Raw genomic sequence first — 17,475 nt, forward strand, 5'->3', positions numbered from 1 at the left:
CTAACCTCAAGGCTTTTCTACCTTCAGGAGTTAAATTTCTGGGGCATGTAGGGTCTGAATCTCATTGGAGAGTATCAAACAGAGGCTTAAGTTGACCAGTGGTGATTCCTGAATTTGACCTTATCCAATTTATATCACCTAATAATTTTTGGAAATTATTTAGAGTCTTAAGCTTTCCTGTGGCTAATTGAGTTTTTTGTGGCCTAACACAGGTATCTAATATTTGATGTCTTAGAAAGGTAATAGGGCTGCAGGTTTGCACCTTTTCTGGGGCCACATGTAATCCCCATTTTTCTAGGGTTTTGATAATATCATCGAATACCCCTAATAAGGTCAAAAGAATATCATCCATATAATGGAGAGAATAAAGTCCTTTACAATTTTGTCTAATCTGTGATATAGTCTGACCAACATATATTTGACACATAGTGGGACTATTTGCCATTCCCTGGGAAAGGACCACCCATTGATATCTAGTATTAGGCCCTTCATTCTTCAAAGAGGGAATGGAAAAGGCAAATCGAGGGCCAGCCTTGGGATGCACAGGAATGGAAAAGAAACAATCTTTTATGTCTATAGAGATGATATGATAATGTTTTGGAACAGCAGTTAACGAGGGGAGACCCAGTTACACCGAGCCCATAATCTGCATACTGGAATTTATAGCTCTCAGATCTTGCAAGAGTCGCCATTTTCCAGACTTTTTTATGACAAAAATGGGTGTATTCCAAGGGGAAGTGGAAGGAATAATGTGATTTTCCTTCAATTGTTGATTAACTATTTCCTGGGCCGCCTATATTTTTTCTTTAGAAAGGGGTCACTGGGTGACCCAGATAGGATTATTGGATTTCCATGTTATCTTTAATGGTTCAGTGGCCCCTCCAGAAAACCCAGCCCCTTAGTCCCTGTTTGTCCTTCAGCTTGAATGGGGCAGGTCATACCTTGTAGATTCTTGCCTAGTCCTTTTCCAGGGATATAACCTTGTCCCACCATGACTGGTAAAACAGTTGGGTTTAGACAGGAAATATTTTGTTCAACTGAGGAAGAAGTGACAACATCCATCTGTGTTAAAATGTCTCTTCCCCAAAGAGTGACAGGTAGGTGAGCTAATACATAAGGTTGGAATGTCCCCCTTTACCCCTCAGGGTCCTCCCAAGATAACACAGCAGAACTTTGTAATGGGGTTTGGGCAAATCCAAGTCCCTGTAAGGTAGTACTGGATGCTGTAACAGGCCATGATTAGTTCAAGTCCTTCTGTCTTATAATAGATATGTCAGCACCCGTGTCTATTAGACCCTCTATGGGAGTACCATTAACTTTCAATTTAAGCATGGGTCTATTTTTCATCGATTGTGTCCAAAAGACACCCAATCCTGCGGATCCAAACCCCTTGTCTCCTCCAGTCCTTTGTGAACTGGGAAAGGCCCCATGATGGCTAGACAATATCAATATTTGTGTTATTTTATCTCCTGGAAAAACAACAGATACTCCTCGAGGGGAGAATAACATAATCTTTATTTCCCCAGTATAATCAGAATCAATGACTCCTGGAAATACTTGTAATCCTGACAGAGTTGTGGAACTCCGCCCCAACAATAATCCTACTGTGCCCTCAGGGAGTGGTCCATGTATGCCTGTGTGGACCACTTGTACTCCCCTCTCTGGGATTAGAACGGGCCAGGCGGAGGCACAGAGGTCCAATCTCCCGCTCCCTGATGTTCCTCAGGACAATGAGGAGATGGTTGGAAAGGATTGTGAGTGGGGATCTGGACTATGGGATTCTGAAAGACCCCATATATTTGAGGGCCCTGGGTTGGGCTCCCCTGGCCATTTAATGACTGGGTAGGAAGAGGATTTCTCTCTATGTCAAATCTTGATGTACAAAATCTCCTCCAGTGCCTTCCTTTCCAGCACGGGGACATAGAACTGGGGCAGGTTGATTTGTCCCTTGCTGTTCTCTAGTCTTAGGTATTCCCCTGGGCTTTAATCCTGTGGGCCCATCAGGACAGTCTCTTCTGAAGTGCCCTTGTTGCCCACACTTAAACCATATTATTCCTTTAGCTCTTGATTGCCCCTGATTTGGCCCATGAAAAGCAGCAGATATTTCTTGTCCTGTTATGACTGCATCATTGATATCCCTGCAGACCTTTATATATGTACTTAAATCTTTATTTTTCCATGGTCTTATAGCTTCTTTACACCATCTATTTGCTTGCTCTTAAGCTAATTGTTTAATTAAGGGCATAGCTTGTTCTGAATCCCCAAATACTCTAGCAGCCGTTTGGATTAGTCTATCAACAAAATCTGCAAATGGTTCGTTACTCCCCTGAATCACCTTAGGCAACTTCCCCTGTAAATCTCCTGACCCTTGAATTCACTTCCAGGCTTTAGTGGCAGTAGCAGCAATTTGTGTATACACCCCAGGATCATAAATAATCTGTTGTTGAATACCTTCATGGTTTCCTTCTCCTGTTAGCATTTCTACATTTCTTTGGGGAAAGCCTGTGGCAGCATTATGGCGTGCCATTTCTAATGAGGCTTCCTGCCATGCAGTTTTCCACACTAGGTACTGCCCCCCTGATAGCACAGCTTTACATAGCCTTTTCCAATCTTCCAGCACTAGATTTAGCCCCAATACTGATTCCAACATACTAATTGTAAATGGGGCCTGTGGACCATATGTAGCCACTGCCTCCTTAAAATTTTTTACTGTTTTGAAATCCAGAGGTTGGTGGAATCTTTGTCTATTTTAGTCCTCTAGCACAGGGAAGAATTGTGGGACTGATGAAGTTTCCTTAAGGGGGGTTTCTTCTCCCCGCGGTGAAAAACCCATCTGATTTATAGCATGAGATAACTCTTCCCAAGGGTGCTTTGGGGGATATAGGGGGCAGACTGCTTGGGGGGGAGCGGCTGCCTCCAGGAAGGGATTGGTATTCCTTCCCGATATAACTGATGGGGGCGACCATGTCCTTGATGCTTTTTCTAATTCCTCCCCAGTAAGCCCCTCCTCCTCTTCTTCCTCTTTAAGAGAAGTTACACTTAGTTGTTTCTTTATCTCTTCCAGACGCATATTTTCTTTTTTTTACTAAAGTTATTATTTTACCTTTTTTAGATGTTAGACATTCCTTAATGAGCTGCCACATGGGAAAAGTACCTCTAGGTAATGGGGAATGCTTTTATGTTTTAATAAGATCCTCTTTATTATGTTCCCATTGTGGAATATTTAGGACTTCCTCTTCCAAAAACCAAGGACTAACCTTGGCCAGTGTAGTTGCATATGCTCTTACAGTAGATCATTTTACGGCAGTTCCATTAGCCTTAAGTACATCTTGTATGATTCCTATCATTTGATTTCTTGACACTTGTGACCCCATCCTGGAGTTATGAGACCTCCCTTTACCAGGGCTATGCAGACTCCCTTCACCGGGGTTATGTGGCCTCCCTTTACTGGGGTTATGTAGACTCCCTTCACCGGGCTATCCTACAGTTTTCCTATAGCTTACCTAAAGTTACTTAGTTTTCCTATAGCTTACCTTAAGTTATTTATGTGGGAGGATGCAGAAGGAGGAAGAAGCTCCCCGTCTGGGCCACCACTTGTTCCATCCAGCGGAACTGGCATGGAGAAAGGAGACACCACCAATCTTTAGTTCACCAGATTTATTGCGTCCTCCCTGTTTTTCTGCCTCCTACGTTCTACCACTATCTCCCTTCTTCTACCCTCTCCCTCTCTCCTCCCCCAGGCTCCTAGCTTATCAGCCAATTATAGCAAAGCTTTCTCTCATACAGGAGAGCATACAGAGGAATGTCAGCATAGCACTATATGAATCATGAGCTGTCCACACGCGGCATGATATTAGATAGCCAATCCTAGAGCCTGGCATCAACACGTCATAAGTCTCCAAGGAACTAGTAGGCAAGCAACCTTTTTGGGTACTTCCTTATTTGGTATCCAGTGCCCTTTGGCTCACTGCCAGGTGCCATCTTGTCCAAGATAGCCCTCAACATCATACAGGGCAGTACAGTTAAAATAATTTCTTATAAAAATATTTATAAAAATATTTTAATTTAGCTAATATCTATCCTTTTCTCATGTAATAAAAATTAGATAATCAAAAGCTAATATACTCATTTATTCCATTTGTTGACTTTAACTATCTCAAGATTGTTCATATCCATTTCTTTCATGAATTTACTACCTAGTATGTGCTTTATGATGAAGCATGCTATAGAATATAAAAGATATAATCCTTGCCTAAATGAATTTATATTCCTATTGAGAGACATCTAGAAAAGTGTGCAAATTAGTGAATTAAACAAAAGAACTTAAGTATCAGTTATACAGAGACTTTGAAATTATTGTCCCAAATTTGATATTTTAATATAAATAATCTTTAAACAATCACAGGTCTATTACCAGGCAGAAACATTCCTAAAATATAATGTTTTAAAGTTATTTAGGACAGGTGCAGTGGTGCATGTGTATAATCCCAGTGGTTCACGAGACTGAGACAGAAGAATTGCAAGTTCAAAGCCAACCACAGCAACCTAGCTAGGCTCTAAGTAACACAACAAACCCAGTTTTTAAATAAAATATAAAAAATGATGAGGATGTGGCTTAGTGTTTAAGTGCCCCTGGGTTCAATCCCTGGTACCAAAAATAAAAGTTATTTAATTATAAGTGGCAAATAATATGAATAAGACTTTGTAAACCTGTTTCTACTTTTTTGAGTATAACACTAGGAACATAATTGCTGCTTCAAATAATAATTTTATATTTCAATTTTAGGGAAAATGGTATGAATTAATTTTTGAAAAATTTAAAAGTATTAAACATTTAAAAAATCTGATGAGCTCAGAATTCTCTATTCTTGCAAGCACTTTAGATAAAATTCTACATTTTAGTATAAAAACTTTTATTCTAACAATGAACCTAAAGTCCATAAGGAAAGAATATGATGGAAGCAATTATTAGGCACTGACCAAAAAGATGCAGAATTTCTGTCAAAGCAATTAATGAAAACCAGGGAATATGCATTATCAGATTGTGGTAGTCCTTGCTACATGCAATCTCTTCAATATCTATTAAGATGCTCCCAAGTATTATATCAAGTAAGTCTATTGAAGAAGAAATTCAACAGTTTCTATTTTTTTCTTCTTTACTACCTGTCAAAAGTTACTATTGTAAAAGGGGATGTTATTAAAGAAAACAATATATATTACTTGAAAACAATTACATGTTGTAAACATTTCACCAGGTTGTAAACTAAGCATTTTTTGATAAATAATGCTGAACTAATTAAGAAAATATGCAATTAGTCTAAAATATTAACTAGCTCTCAAAAAAGTAGGTTCATTTTCTTTGATTCATAGCTTTTTTAAAAAAAAAGAGGTATATCTTGTGGTCAAATACTCATTAAGGATATGTCTTGGGGTTGAGGTTGTGGCTCAGTGGTAGAGTAATTGCCTTGCATGTGTGAGGCACTGGGTTCAATTCTCAGAAGCACATATAAATTAATGTATAAAATAAATGTTAATAAATAATCAATTTTTTAAAAGAATATGTCCTGGCCAAATGTTGTGGTACATGTTTACAATCTCAGAAGCTTAGGAGTCTGTGACAGAAGGACTGTGAATTCAAAGCCTGCCTCAGCAACTTAGTGAGACCCTGAGCAACTTAGCAAGACCCTTTCTCAAAATAAAAAATACAAAGTGATGGGGGTGTTTCTCAGTATTGTAGCACCCTTGGGTTCAATTGCTAGTACCCCACCAAAAATAAAGAAAAGAAAAAGTGTCCTCATCAGGTACAGTGACTCATGCTACCTCAGTAATTGAAGTAGGAGGATCACCAAACCAAATCCAGCAATTTACCAAGACTGTTTCAAAATTAAAACTAAAAAGAACTAGGTATATATCCAATGGTAGAGTAGTTCTGGGTTCAATTCCCATTACCATCCTTTCTGCCACAGACAAACATGTCCCATAAACCACCCATGAAGATGCATACTGTGCTTATTTTATTTCTGAATATCACTGGCAAACATAATGGCTAGGCTCTTCTACCTTAAAAATGAACTCACTCTGCTGGGCATGCTAACAAGGATCACAAGTTCAAAGGTAGCCTTAACTATGTAGCAAGGTCCTAAGCAATTTAGCAAGACCCTAAACAAATTACCAAGACCCAATCTCAAAATGTTAAAAAGGGCTAGAGATGTGACTCAGTGGTGAAGCAGCATTTGGATGAATCCCTGGTATCAAAAAACAAAGAAAAAATGCCCCCAAGCACACTGAATTTAAGTAATACCAAGAATTCAATGGGCTTCTGAAAGAAAATTAGAATTTCATTTCAGATATCTAGCAGATATCATATTGCAAGAAAAATAGAAGACTATATAGTAAATTTTGGGATTTGATACAAAGGCAACTTTTCCCCTCCTTAGTGTAACTATATCCAAATTATTATTTCAAATTTACTACTAGCCCATCTCTCCTGTCCCACATAAAACACAAAACAACATCTCTCAGTGAAATCTCAGCAGAAGTTAGGAGGTCTGGGAAAATAGATACAATGCTGTAGACTTTGAAGCAAAGAAAACTAGTCTGTAAAGTATTTATTCTTCCAACATTATGGGTATCCTTGAGGAAATAAAAACCCTTAGGAGAAAAGGAAATATGGTATCTGAAGCCTTGGTAGACTAAATGACTTCCCTGGAGTTATCCAACCAAGTGTTTCAGCATATCAGATTCCAACCCATGACTTCTGACTTAAAATGTAGATTCCTTTCCACTATGCCTTTTCCTCTCTCACAGTGCAGGCATCTACATCCAAAGCAAGGGGTGATGGTGACCATGTTTCACCTGTGGCCACAAATCTCTACAGCAGAATCTCTGTCACCTTGAAGGAAGGCTTGTCAGGTAATCTGTGTGTCATAACACATTGGCAGCCAGTCATGTAAGCTCCTTTCTGGTAATTATGACATTCCTAGGGATATTTTCATTTTGAATATTAGACTTGTTCTAAAAATGTGACTCAGTTTACCTTTTAATTCATTCACTTTAACAAGCTCTTTATTTTATATCATTACCTGTGTATTACTACTTTGATTTGTAAAAAAGGACTATCACACGAAAGAAACATTGTATGCCTACCTGCTCTATGTGCTCTGTACTACAGATAAAATCTGTGACAAACATAAAATCAAAAAACAATAAAATTTATTCATGATGAACCTTAGAATTTAGTAGCCAATATGCATATAGCATGTTGAAAAACTATGCTGAGGCCACAAACAAATTTCACAAATGTTCTACGCATTTTTAAGTTGCAATAATTCAGCTTATAAGACTAGCACAAATATTTAAATGTCAATTTAAATGTGAAAATAGTTATTTAACAATTAGAATAATATTATGCAATATATCATTATTTATGAACTACTAAAAACAGAAATATAGGATGGAATAATTCATTATGACTTGAGACAGGCATAGTAAAAATGTTGGAGTGAAAGTAGAATATTCAAGTAAGCAAGAGAAAGGTATACAATGTGTGTTTCCTAAAACACCAGGGAATGAGAGAAATAAAAGGTCATTATTATGACTTTATCTAGACAGTAAATTTACATTGTTTATAAATTAAAAGGGGGAAGCATCTTCTCCATCCAAATATGTATTATTATCCTTGCTGCTGTTTTCTTTAATAGTCATATTTTCAGCTAATTTAGATAATGATTCACCAATATTCTGGAATCCTCAAAGAGTGAGGAATAGCTTTCTCTCAAACTTTTTCATCCTATCAATTGAATGTGGCTTGAAAAAATTCTGAAAGAATGAACACAAAAGTGAAGTTATTAATATTTTACTGCTCAAGAAAATAATGTCATTCTGCATTTCCTGGGAATCTTCAAAACAGGAATATGATGAATATAATCAGGAACATTTACTTTGCCAAACATCACAAAATTCAACCTTTTGTTTAAAAAGATGCATTTGCTAATTAATGCTATATTTATTTGGCATTATTAAAATAGCAGAAATTTTGCATAATTTGAATTCAAGCATAATAATTAAATTTAGAAGGATTGGAAATTTTCTTAAAATGTACTTTCTAAAAGATTCTAGTCCTACAAACCAAAACCACATAGGAACCAGTCAGTAGATATCTTCAGATATAACCATGGGTTAGGAGAGGTAAAGAGGAAAGGATAAAGAATAATCTTTGACCTTTTACTATCCCATTTTTATGTATTAAATTTTTTTCTCAAAGAAGTTCCTGGTCCAAGTCAGACAAATAACAAAAAATTAGACTTAACAACAGGATTGCCATTGACTTTATCTCCACATTATAGCATCTCTGAAATCAGGATGTATTTCACAATTAATAGGATGTCAAAATGTAATTGAGATCATTCTTATGAGATCTTTCTTATACATACTTAAATGAATGATACAATTCATGGTGTAGTCTTACAAATGATGAAACAATGTACTTGCTCCCAAACTCATTTCTTCAACAATTTACCCATCACTTCTTTCTGATTTACTTTCTGACTTGCAATTAGCAGGTTTACCAGATCACCATTATGTTATAAGCATTAACCTACATAAGAGTAATGTCCTCATAAACTCCTTTAGGCTTGCACTGGGGTTGTGGCTCAGTTGTGGAGTGCTTGCTGGGCATATGTGAGGCACTTGATTTAATTCTCAGTACCACATAAAATAAATAAATAAAATAAAGGATTTATATTTATCTACAACTAATGTATTAAAAAACTCCTTTATGCTAAAATACATGATTTACCAACCACCTTTGTTTACCTATTTCTGTCTATGTTAGGCTTATTGTCTCCTTCTAAGGCTCTATTCTAAGTAGTTGAGTTTGCTGAACAGGTGAACTCTTCATAAGATACTAGTGATGTAATAATTTTTGTTTGCTCAGAGGCTGAATGGAGGGTAACATGTACTAATTTACAAGTAGCAATAATTTTGTTTCTTACCATCTCCATGTTATATTTACTATGCCTTTCAAAATAAACACTACAAGAAAAATATACAACCACACACATGGAAACAGCAAGAATTACAATTACAGTATAATAAAACTTGTTTTGCTCCTAAGCTGTAAAATAGGAGATGGACTTTGGTGAATTATTGAAAACACTTCATGCCTTAGCTTGGTTTGGTTATAACACCAAAATTACAAGTATATTTTGCTGAATATTTCCTATTAATTTATCTTTTAGATTACTATTCCTTTTTTCAGCTGTATCTAACCTGTAATTTAACTTATCTATTGGGTTCTTAATTTAAGTTACAATATTTTTGTTTCAAAATTTCCTTTTCTTTTCTATAGATTTAACTTTTCTAGTAAAATTTTCAATCTTAGCATGCATTTTCATAACTAGATTAGTAATCATGTTTTAATGCTTCTGTAACTCCCAAGTCTGTGTAATCTGTATCAAGACTATTTTGATGCTTTGAACTCTTTCGGTTCTTGATTTTTTTTCTCTTGGACTTACTGTAAACTTAGTAATATTTTATTAACTGCCAAGCACTCTATGTGAATGATTTTATGAAATGCCTATATGGAAAATATAGAGATTCTAGATGCTGTTACCTTCCACCAAAACAAAATTAATTATTTTCTAGATGGAAGTCAAAGTATAGTGAACAGATCAACTCAATCCAATCAGGAACAGAGATTTCCTGAGACTGAGTTTGAACACTATTATAAAGAGTGACCTGCCTGTGGTTTGTCCTCACTCTTATGACACAGCCCTTCAATAGATTCCACTGTAACCTGAGGCAGAACAACAAACTATCAAAGGCTCCATGAAAATTCTCCAGTTGCTTTTTGCTTATATTTGTACCCTACTCAGCTTTTATCCTTTTTTCTCTACACAGCTTAAGAGTTAGAAAACTCAGGAGAAAACCCAGTATAGAATGTGTCTTTATCCTTTTCTCCTGAATATTAACCGACTCAGCATCTCTACAAGGCCTTCAAAAGGATTTTAGTTTCCTAGCAGTTCTAGTAGTTTCAACAGAAGCTTTAGTCTTCTACAAGTTACTCCATCATAGGTAAAAATGGAGGTTTTGATATGGATTTAAAGATAACATAACACAGGTATTTTACCAAGCAAGGAAGTAGCCAATGAAATCAAAAGTTGAATCCAGAAAGAAACCTGTTTAGTATAGGGTTGTCCTAAATGGTATCTCATATCTGAATATCAAACTTATTGAGCTACCTTTACCTTCAGTCGTCAATGCCATTCATTTAAACATGCTAGATATTTAGATGAACCAAGCTATGTCACTCCCATTTCTCTAGATTAATCTGAAAAAAGACTTTACCTGGAGACACTAGAGAGAATCCCTCTAGCAAGTCATCAATCATGGTAATTTTGTCAACCCCAAAAGAGTCATCAAGAAAACTATACTTTACAAAACTCCCAAGAGCTCGTTGCTCATAACCACCAGCTTCTTAGAGAGCAAACCTTTAAACACATTCATATGGTTACTGATGTCTAACCAACTACATAGTCATCATTTCAGAATCTGGGCATACCATTTTTTTAATGGAGACCTGCCTATTTCAAAACTTTTGAAAACTGGAACCTGCCTATTGTTCATACTTACAAATAGGAATAAAATTAAGAAAGTATAACAGAAATGACTTATGTCACATACTAACAGATAAATTATATATGTATTCTGTATACATTAAAGCACAGAATCTGGCTATTTGAAACAGCAGTCAACAGCCAAAAGTGACTAATGAGTACCTGAAAGAAGTTAGTACAAAATATGAGTTGTGCCATAAATGTAAAATATACATTAAATTTCAGACTTAGTAGGAAAAATTATAAAATAAATCAGTAATTGTTATGCATATCATAGAAAAAGAAAATAGAAATGGTAGCTGCTGGGGGAAGAAGTGAAATGAGAATTACTGATTACCTGGTACAGATCTTTGGTTTTACAAGATAAAAACATTTCTCAGAGACAGATAATGGTGATGGTAGCAAAACAACATGAAGTTTTTTCATAATGACAAACACAATAATGGTTAAATCAGTACATATTAAACGTGTTTTTAAAAAACTAAAAGCCCTTATTTGCCTAGTACAGTAATGAATATTTATTACCTCACAAAATTTTAACTTTAATTAAATTTTAATTGTTCTACTGATAATGCAGATAAGATACTTTGGATATATTTAAGGGATACTTTTCTAAATTAAATCCATCTCTAAGAAAATCTTATAAAAATACATGTTCTGAAACTTCCTAGAGAGTATGGAAAAAGTCCTTCCCATGTGAGTTCATTTTTGAGTGAAAAATATAAGGGCTGTCTGTTTAGCTAAATATTTCCCAAGAATTAGATCAATAATGTTAGATTGGGGATAAAGAGTAGGGTAGTGGAATAATGAGTTTCAGATTATCAGATTCAGATGTAGCAAAAGTATGAGTATTCCATGGAAAAAGGAGGAGGGAGAAAAATAATAATGATAGAAACAGGAAACCTTCATTAATAGTAATCCACATGGAAATTCCTTAGAAAACTTTGAATGGACCCACCTTTTGACCCAGTTATCCCACTCCTTGACCTATACTCAAAGGACTTAAAATCAGCATACTACAGAGATACAGCCACAACAATGTTCATAGCTCCTCAATTCACAATAGCCAGATTGTGGAACAAACCTAGATACCCCTCAATTGATGAATGGTTAAAGAAACTGTGGTATATATGTACCATGGAATATTACTCAACTGTAAAGAATAACAAAATTGTGGCATTTGCAGGCAAACACATGCAGTTGGAGAATATCATGCTAAGTGAGATAAGTCAATCTCAAAAAACAAAGGATGAATAATCTCACTGATAAGTGGATGATGACACATATAGGGGTGGAAAGGGGGCAAGAATAGAGGAAGGAGGGACTCTATAGAGGGATAAGAAGGGTGGGAGGGGTGGGGGGAGAAAAAAATAACATAATGAGTCAAAATTATTACCCTCACTAAATGTGTGATTACACAAATGGTATGCCTCTACTTCATGTACAAACAGAGAAAGATGTATCCCATTTGTTTACAATACAAATGAATTTAAAAAAAAAGAATGGGAAATATCAAGAATGCAGGTAATAATGTTGATGAGAATGTCAGGGACAATGCTCACTTATATATTGCTGCTAGTACTGCAAATTGGTGCAAATACTCTGGAAAGCAACATGGAGATTCCTCAAAAAAACTTGGAATAGTGTGACTGCTTGTCCCAGTTATCCCACTCCTTAGTATATATACAAAGGACTTTTTTTTGTGGTGCTGGGGATTTGAACCCAGGGCCTCGTGCTTGTGAGACAAGCACTCTACCAGCTGATCTATTCCCTAGCCCTATACAAAGAATTTAAAATTATTGTACTAGAGTGATGCAGTCACATCAATTCTTATAGGAACTGACTTTGAAGAGCATAGCTATGGAACCACATTATGTGCCACTCAACAGATGAGTGGATAAAATAAATGTGTTATATATAAACAATAAAATATTACTCAGCCATAAGGAAGAATGAAATTATGGCATTTGCCAGGAAATGGGTGGAACTAGAGACTATTAGTCTAAGTAAAATATGCCAGTCTCAAAAAGCCAAAGGCCAAATATTCTCTCTGATATGTGGTTGCTAACACATAATAAGTGGTGGGAAGGGAATAACAAGTTTATTGTATTAGACAAAGAGGAATGAAGGTAACGAAGTGGTATGGGGATAGGGCATTCAAATGAATAGGACATAACTTTCCAATGTTCATCTATGAATACATGAACAGTGAACTTCCACATCATGTTACACCACAAGAATAGGATGCTAATTAGAATGAGATATATTCCATGCATCTATATCTCAAAATATAGTGCATATGTGTATATATATATATATTTACAGACACATATGTCTCCATTTTCTTTATCCATTCATTTGTTCGAGGGCATCTAGGTTGGTTCCATGGTTTAGTTATTGTGAATTTAGCTATTTAGCTGTTATAAACATTAATATGGATGTATCATTGCAGTATGTTTATTTCAAGTCCTCTGAGTATAAATCAAGGAGTGGGATAACTGGTTAATTTCCAAGTTTTCTGAAGAATTTCCATACTACTTTCCATATTGGTCACACCAATTTGCATTCCCACCAGCAATAAATGAGTGTACATTTCCCCAACATCCTCACCAACATCTTTTATTGCTTATATTGTTGGTAATTGCCATTCAGATTGGAGTGAGATGAAATCTTAGTTTTTGATTTGCAGTTCTCTAATTTCTAGAGATGTTGAACATTTTTTATGTATTTGTTGATCAATTGTATATCTTTTTCTGTGAGGTGTCTGTTCAGTTCCTAAGCACATTTATTATTTATTATTGGATTATTCATGTGTGTGTGTGTGTGTGTGTGTGTGTGTGTGTGTCTGTGTGTGTGTTTGTGTTAAGTTTTCTGAGTTCTTTTTATATCCTAGAAATTGATGCTTTCTCTGAGATGCATGTGGTAAAGATTTTCTTCGAATCTGTAGGCTGTCTCTTCACATTATTGGATTTTGTCTTGTGCTGAAAAGAAGCTTTTAAGTTTAAGTCCATCCCACCTATTGATTGATTTAACTTCTTGGGCATTAGGGGTCTTGGTAAGGAAGTCAGGTCCTAGGCTGACACGGTGAAGATTTGGGCCTAATTTTTTTTCTGGTAGTCACAAGGTCTCTGATCTAGTGCCTATATATTTGACCCATACTGAGTTGAGTTTTGTGCAAGGTGAGAGATAAGGATTTAATTTCATTTTGTTATATATGGCTTTCCTTTTTCCCAGCACTATTTGTTGAATAAGCTATCTTTTCTACAGTGGATATTTTTGGCACCTTTGTCTCATGAGATACCTGTATTTATGTGGGTTTGTCTCTGTGACTTCTTTTCTGTACTGTTGGTTTAACTGTCTGTTTTGTTGTCAATACCATGCTATTTTTATTAATGCAGCTCTGTACTATAGTTTGAGGTCTGGTATTGTGATGCCTCCCGCCTCACTTTTCTTGCTAAGGATTGCTTTGGCTATTCTGGGTCTCTTATTTTTCCAAATAAATTTCATTTTACTTGTTCTAGTTCTCTAAAGAATGTCTTTGGGATTTTAATAGGAATTGCATTTAATCTGTATAATGCTTTTGGTGGCATTTCAGGGGCATCATCTGTGGCAGAGTCTGTGGTGGTTGTTTGAGCAGCTTCAGCACCCAGGAAAAAAACATCTGGGCATCTGCCATGGAAAACATTTAAAAAGTGACTAGTAGCATATGTTGCTAGACAGCAAGCCATGTCTAGGTTAAATCCCTGTACCAAAAAATAAATTTTTCTATGACTCTATAGAGTAATATCTTACATATTACTTATTATGTGTGTGTGTGTGTGTGTAATTCACTGCATAGATTGAAGTACAAATTCACATGATTATCTCAACAGAATCAGAAAAGTTTTCTGACTGCACCCAGCAAGCATTCATCTTTAAAACTCTAGAGGAACTAGTATAGAAGGAAATATCTTCAACATTATAAAAGCTAAATATGAGAAACCCAATGCTAACATTATAGTGAGTGGAGAAAAATTAAAGCATTTTCTCTAAAAAAAATAATAAAACAAGGATATAAATTTTCACCACCCCTATTCAACTTGAAATTCAAGCCAGAGCAACCAGGCAAGAGAAGAAACCTAATGGAATGCACATAGGAAAAAAAAATTCACTTGTGTGTTTGATGATGACATGAACCTTAACTTAGAAGATTTAAAATGCTACATTAGGAAATTTATAGAGATGACAAACAAATTTACTAAAGGAGCTAGATGTAAGAACAACATACATAAGTCAAAAGCATTCATATATTGCAAGAGTAAACCTGCTACAAAAGAATTAGGGAGATATATCTCAATCACAGTACCCCAAAAAATACTTGGGAAAAAATCTAGCATCTGAGGTGAAGGACATCAGCAATGAAAACCACAGAAAACTGAGTTTAAAAAATTGGAAGCAGACCATAGGAGGTGGAAATACTTACCATGTCCTAGAATAAGCAGGATTTTTTTTATATATTTTCTTATTGTAAAAAAATGGGATACATGTTGTTTCTCTATTTGTACATGGAGTCAAGGCATGCCATTTGTGTAATCATAAATTTACATAGGGTAATGTTGATTGACACATTCTGTTATTTTTTCCCTTCCCTCCCATCCCTACCACCTCTTTTCCTTCTATACAGTCCTTCCTTCTTCCATTCTTACACCCTCCTTATCCCTAACCATAAACCAAACCCTAACCCTAATGCTAACCCCTCCCACCCCCGATTATATGTCCTCATCCACTTATAAGCGAGAACATTCATCCTTTAGTTTTTTGAGATTGGTTTATCTCACTTAGCATAATATTCTCCAATTTCATCCATTTGCCTGCAAATGCCATAATTTTATCATTCATTATGGCTGAGTAATATTCCATTGTATATATATATATATATATATATATATATATATATATATATATAATATGCCACAGTTTCTTTATCCATTCATCAACTGAAGGGCATCTAGGTTGGTTCCACAATCTGGCTATGGTGAATTGAGTAGCAATGAACATTGATGTGGCTGTATCTCTGTAGTATGATGATTTTAAGTCCTTTGGGTATAGGCCAAGGAGTGGGATAGCTGGGTCAAATGGTGGTTCCATTCCAAGCTCTCTGAGGAATCTCCATACTGCTTTCCAGAGTGGCTGCACTAATTTGCAACCGCACCAGCAATGTATGAGTATACCTTTTTTCCCACATCCTCGCCAACACCTATTGTTGCATATGTTCTTGATAATCACCATTCTAATTGGGGTGAGATGGAATCTTAGGGTAGTTTTGATTTGCATTTCTCTTATTACTAAAGATGTTGAACATTTTTTCATATGTCTGTTGATTGCATGTACGTCTTCTTCTGTGAAGTGTCTGTTCATTTCCATAGCCCATTTGTTGATTGGAATATTTGTATTCTTGGTGTAGAGTTTTTTGAGTTCTTTATAGATTCTGGAAATTAGCACTCTATCTGAAGTTTGAGTGGCAAAGATTTTCTCCCACTCTGTAGGCTCTTTCTTCACATTACTGATAGTTTTCTTTGCTGAGAGAAAGCTTTTAGGTTTGAATCTATCCCAGTTGTTGATTCTTGCTTTTATTTCTTGTGCTATGGGAGTCCTGTTGAGGAAGTCTGATCCTAAGCCAACAAGTTGAAGATTTAGACCTACTTTTTCTTCTATACGATGCAGGGTCTCTGGTCTGATTCCAAGGTCCTTGATCCACTTAGAGTTCAATTTTGTGCAGGGTGAGAGATAGGGGTTTAATTTCATTCTGTTGCTTATGGTTTTCCAGTTTTCCCAGCACCTTTTGTTGAAGAGGCTATCTTTTCTCCATTGCATATTTTTGGACCCTTTGTCTAGTATGTGAAAATTGTATTTATTTGGTTTTGTGTCTATGGCCTCTATTCTGTACCATTGATCTACCTGTCTATTTTGATACCAACACCATGCCGTTTTTGTTACTATTGCTTTGTAATAGAGTTGAAGATCTGGTATTGTGATACCCCCTGCTTCGCTCTTTCTACTGAAGATTGCTTTAACTTTTCTGGGTTTTTTATTCTTCCAGATGAATTTCATAATTGCTTGCTCTATTTATGTAAGGTACATCATTTAGACTTTAATTGGAATTGTATTGAATCTGTATAGCACTTTAGGTAGAATGGCCATTTTGACAATATTAATTCTGCCTATCCAAGAACATGGGAGATCTTTCCATCTTCTAAAATTTTCTTTAATTTCTTTCTTTAGTGTTCTGTAGTTCTCATTGTTGAGGTCTTTCACCTCTTTTGTGAGATTGATTCTGAAGTATTTCATTTATTTCAATGCTATTGTGAATGGGATAGTTTTCCTAATTTCTCTTTCTAAAGATGCATCACTTATGTATAAAAATGCATTGGATTTATGAGCATTGATCTTGTAGCCTGCTACTTTACTGAATTCACTTATGAGTTCTAAAAGTTTTCTGGTGGAATTTCCATGTTCCTCTAAATATATAATCATGTCATCAGTGAACAAGGATAGTTTGATTTCTTCTTTTCCAATTCATATGCCTTTATTTTCTTTGGTTTGTCTAATTGCTCTGACTGGAGTTTCAAGGATGTTGTTGAATAGAAGTGGGGAAAGAGGGCATCCCTGCCTTTTTCCAGTTTTTAGGGGGAATGCTTTCAATTTTTCACCCTTTAGAATGATATTGAAGGGATGTTGTATTTTATCAAATGCTTTTTCTGCATCTATTGAAATAATCATGGATTCTTAACTTTAAGTCTGTTGATATGGTGAATGACATTTATTGATTTCTGAATGTTGAACCAACCTTGCATCCCTGGGATAAAACCCACTTGATGAT

At 35.7% G+C, this 17,475-nt stretch overlaps 1 pseudogene; it reads right to left on the reverse strand.

Moving 5' to 3' along the window:
* Positions 1-7,788, reverse strand: part of LOC124973743 (cyclin-dependent kinase 17-like) — a 44,759-nt pseudogene extending 36,971 nt beyond the window's left edge.
* Between the last annotated feature and the right edge of the window lie 9,687 nt (positions 7,789-17,475).

This window comes from Sciurus carolinensis, unplaced genomic scaffold (assembly GCF_902686445.1).
Source record: "Sciurus carolinensis unplaced genomic scaffold, mSciCar1.2, whole genome shotgun sequence".
Taxonomy (NCBI): domain Eukaryota; kingdom Metazoa; phylum Chordata; class Mammalia; order Rodentia; family Sciuridae; genus Sciurus; species Sciurus carolinensis.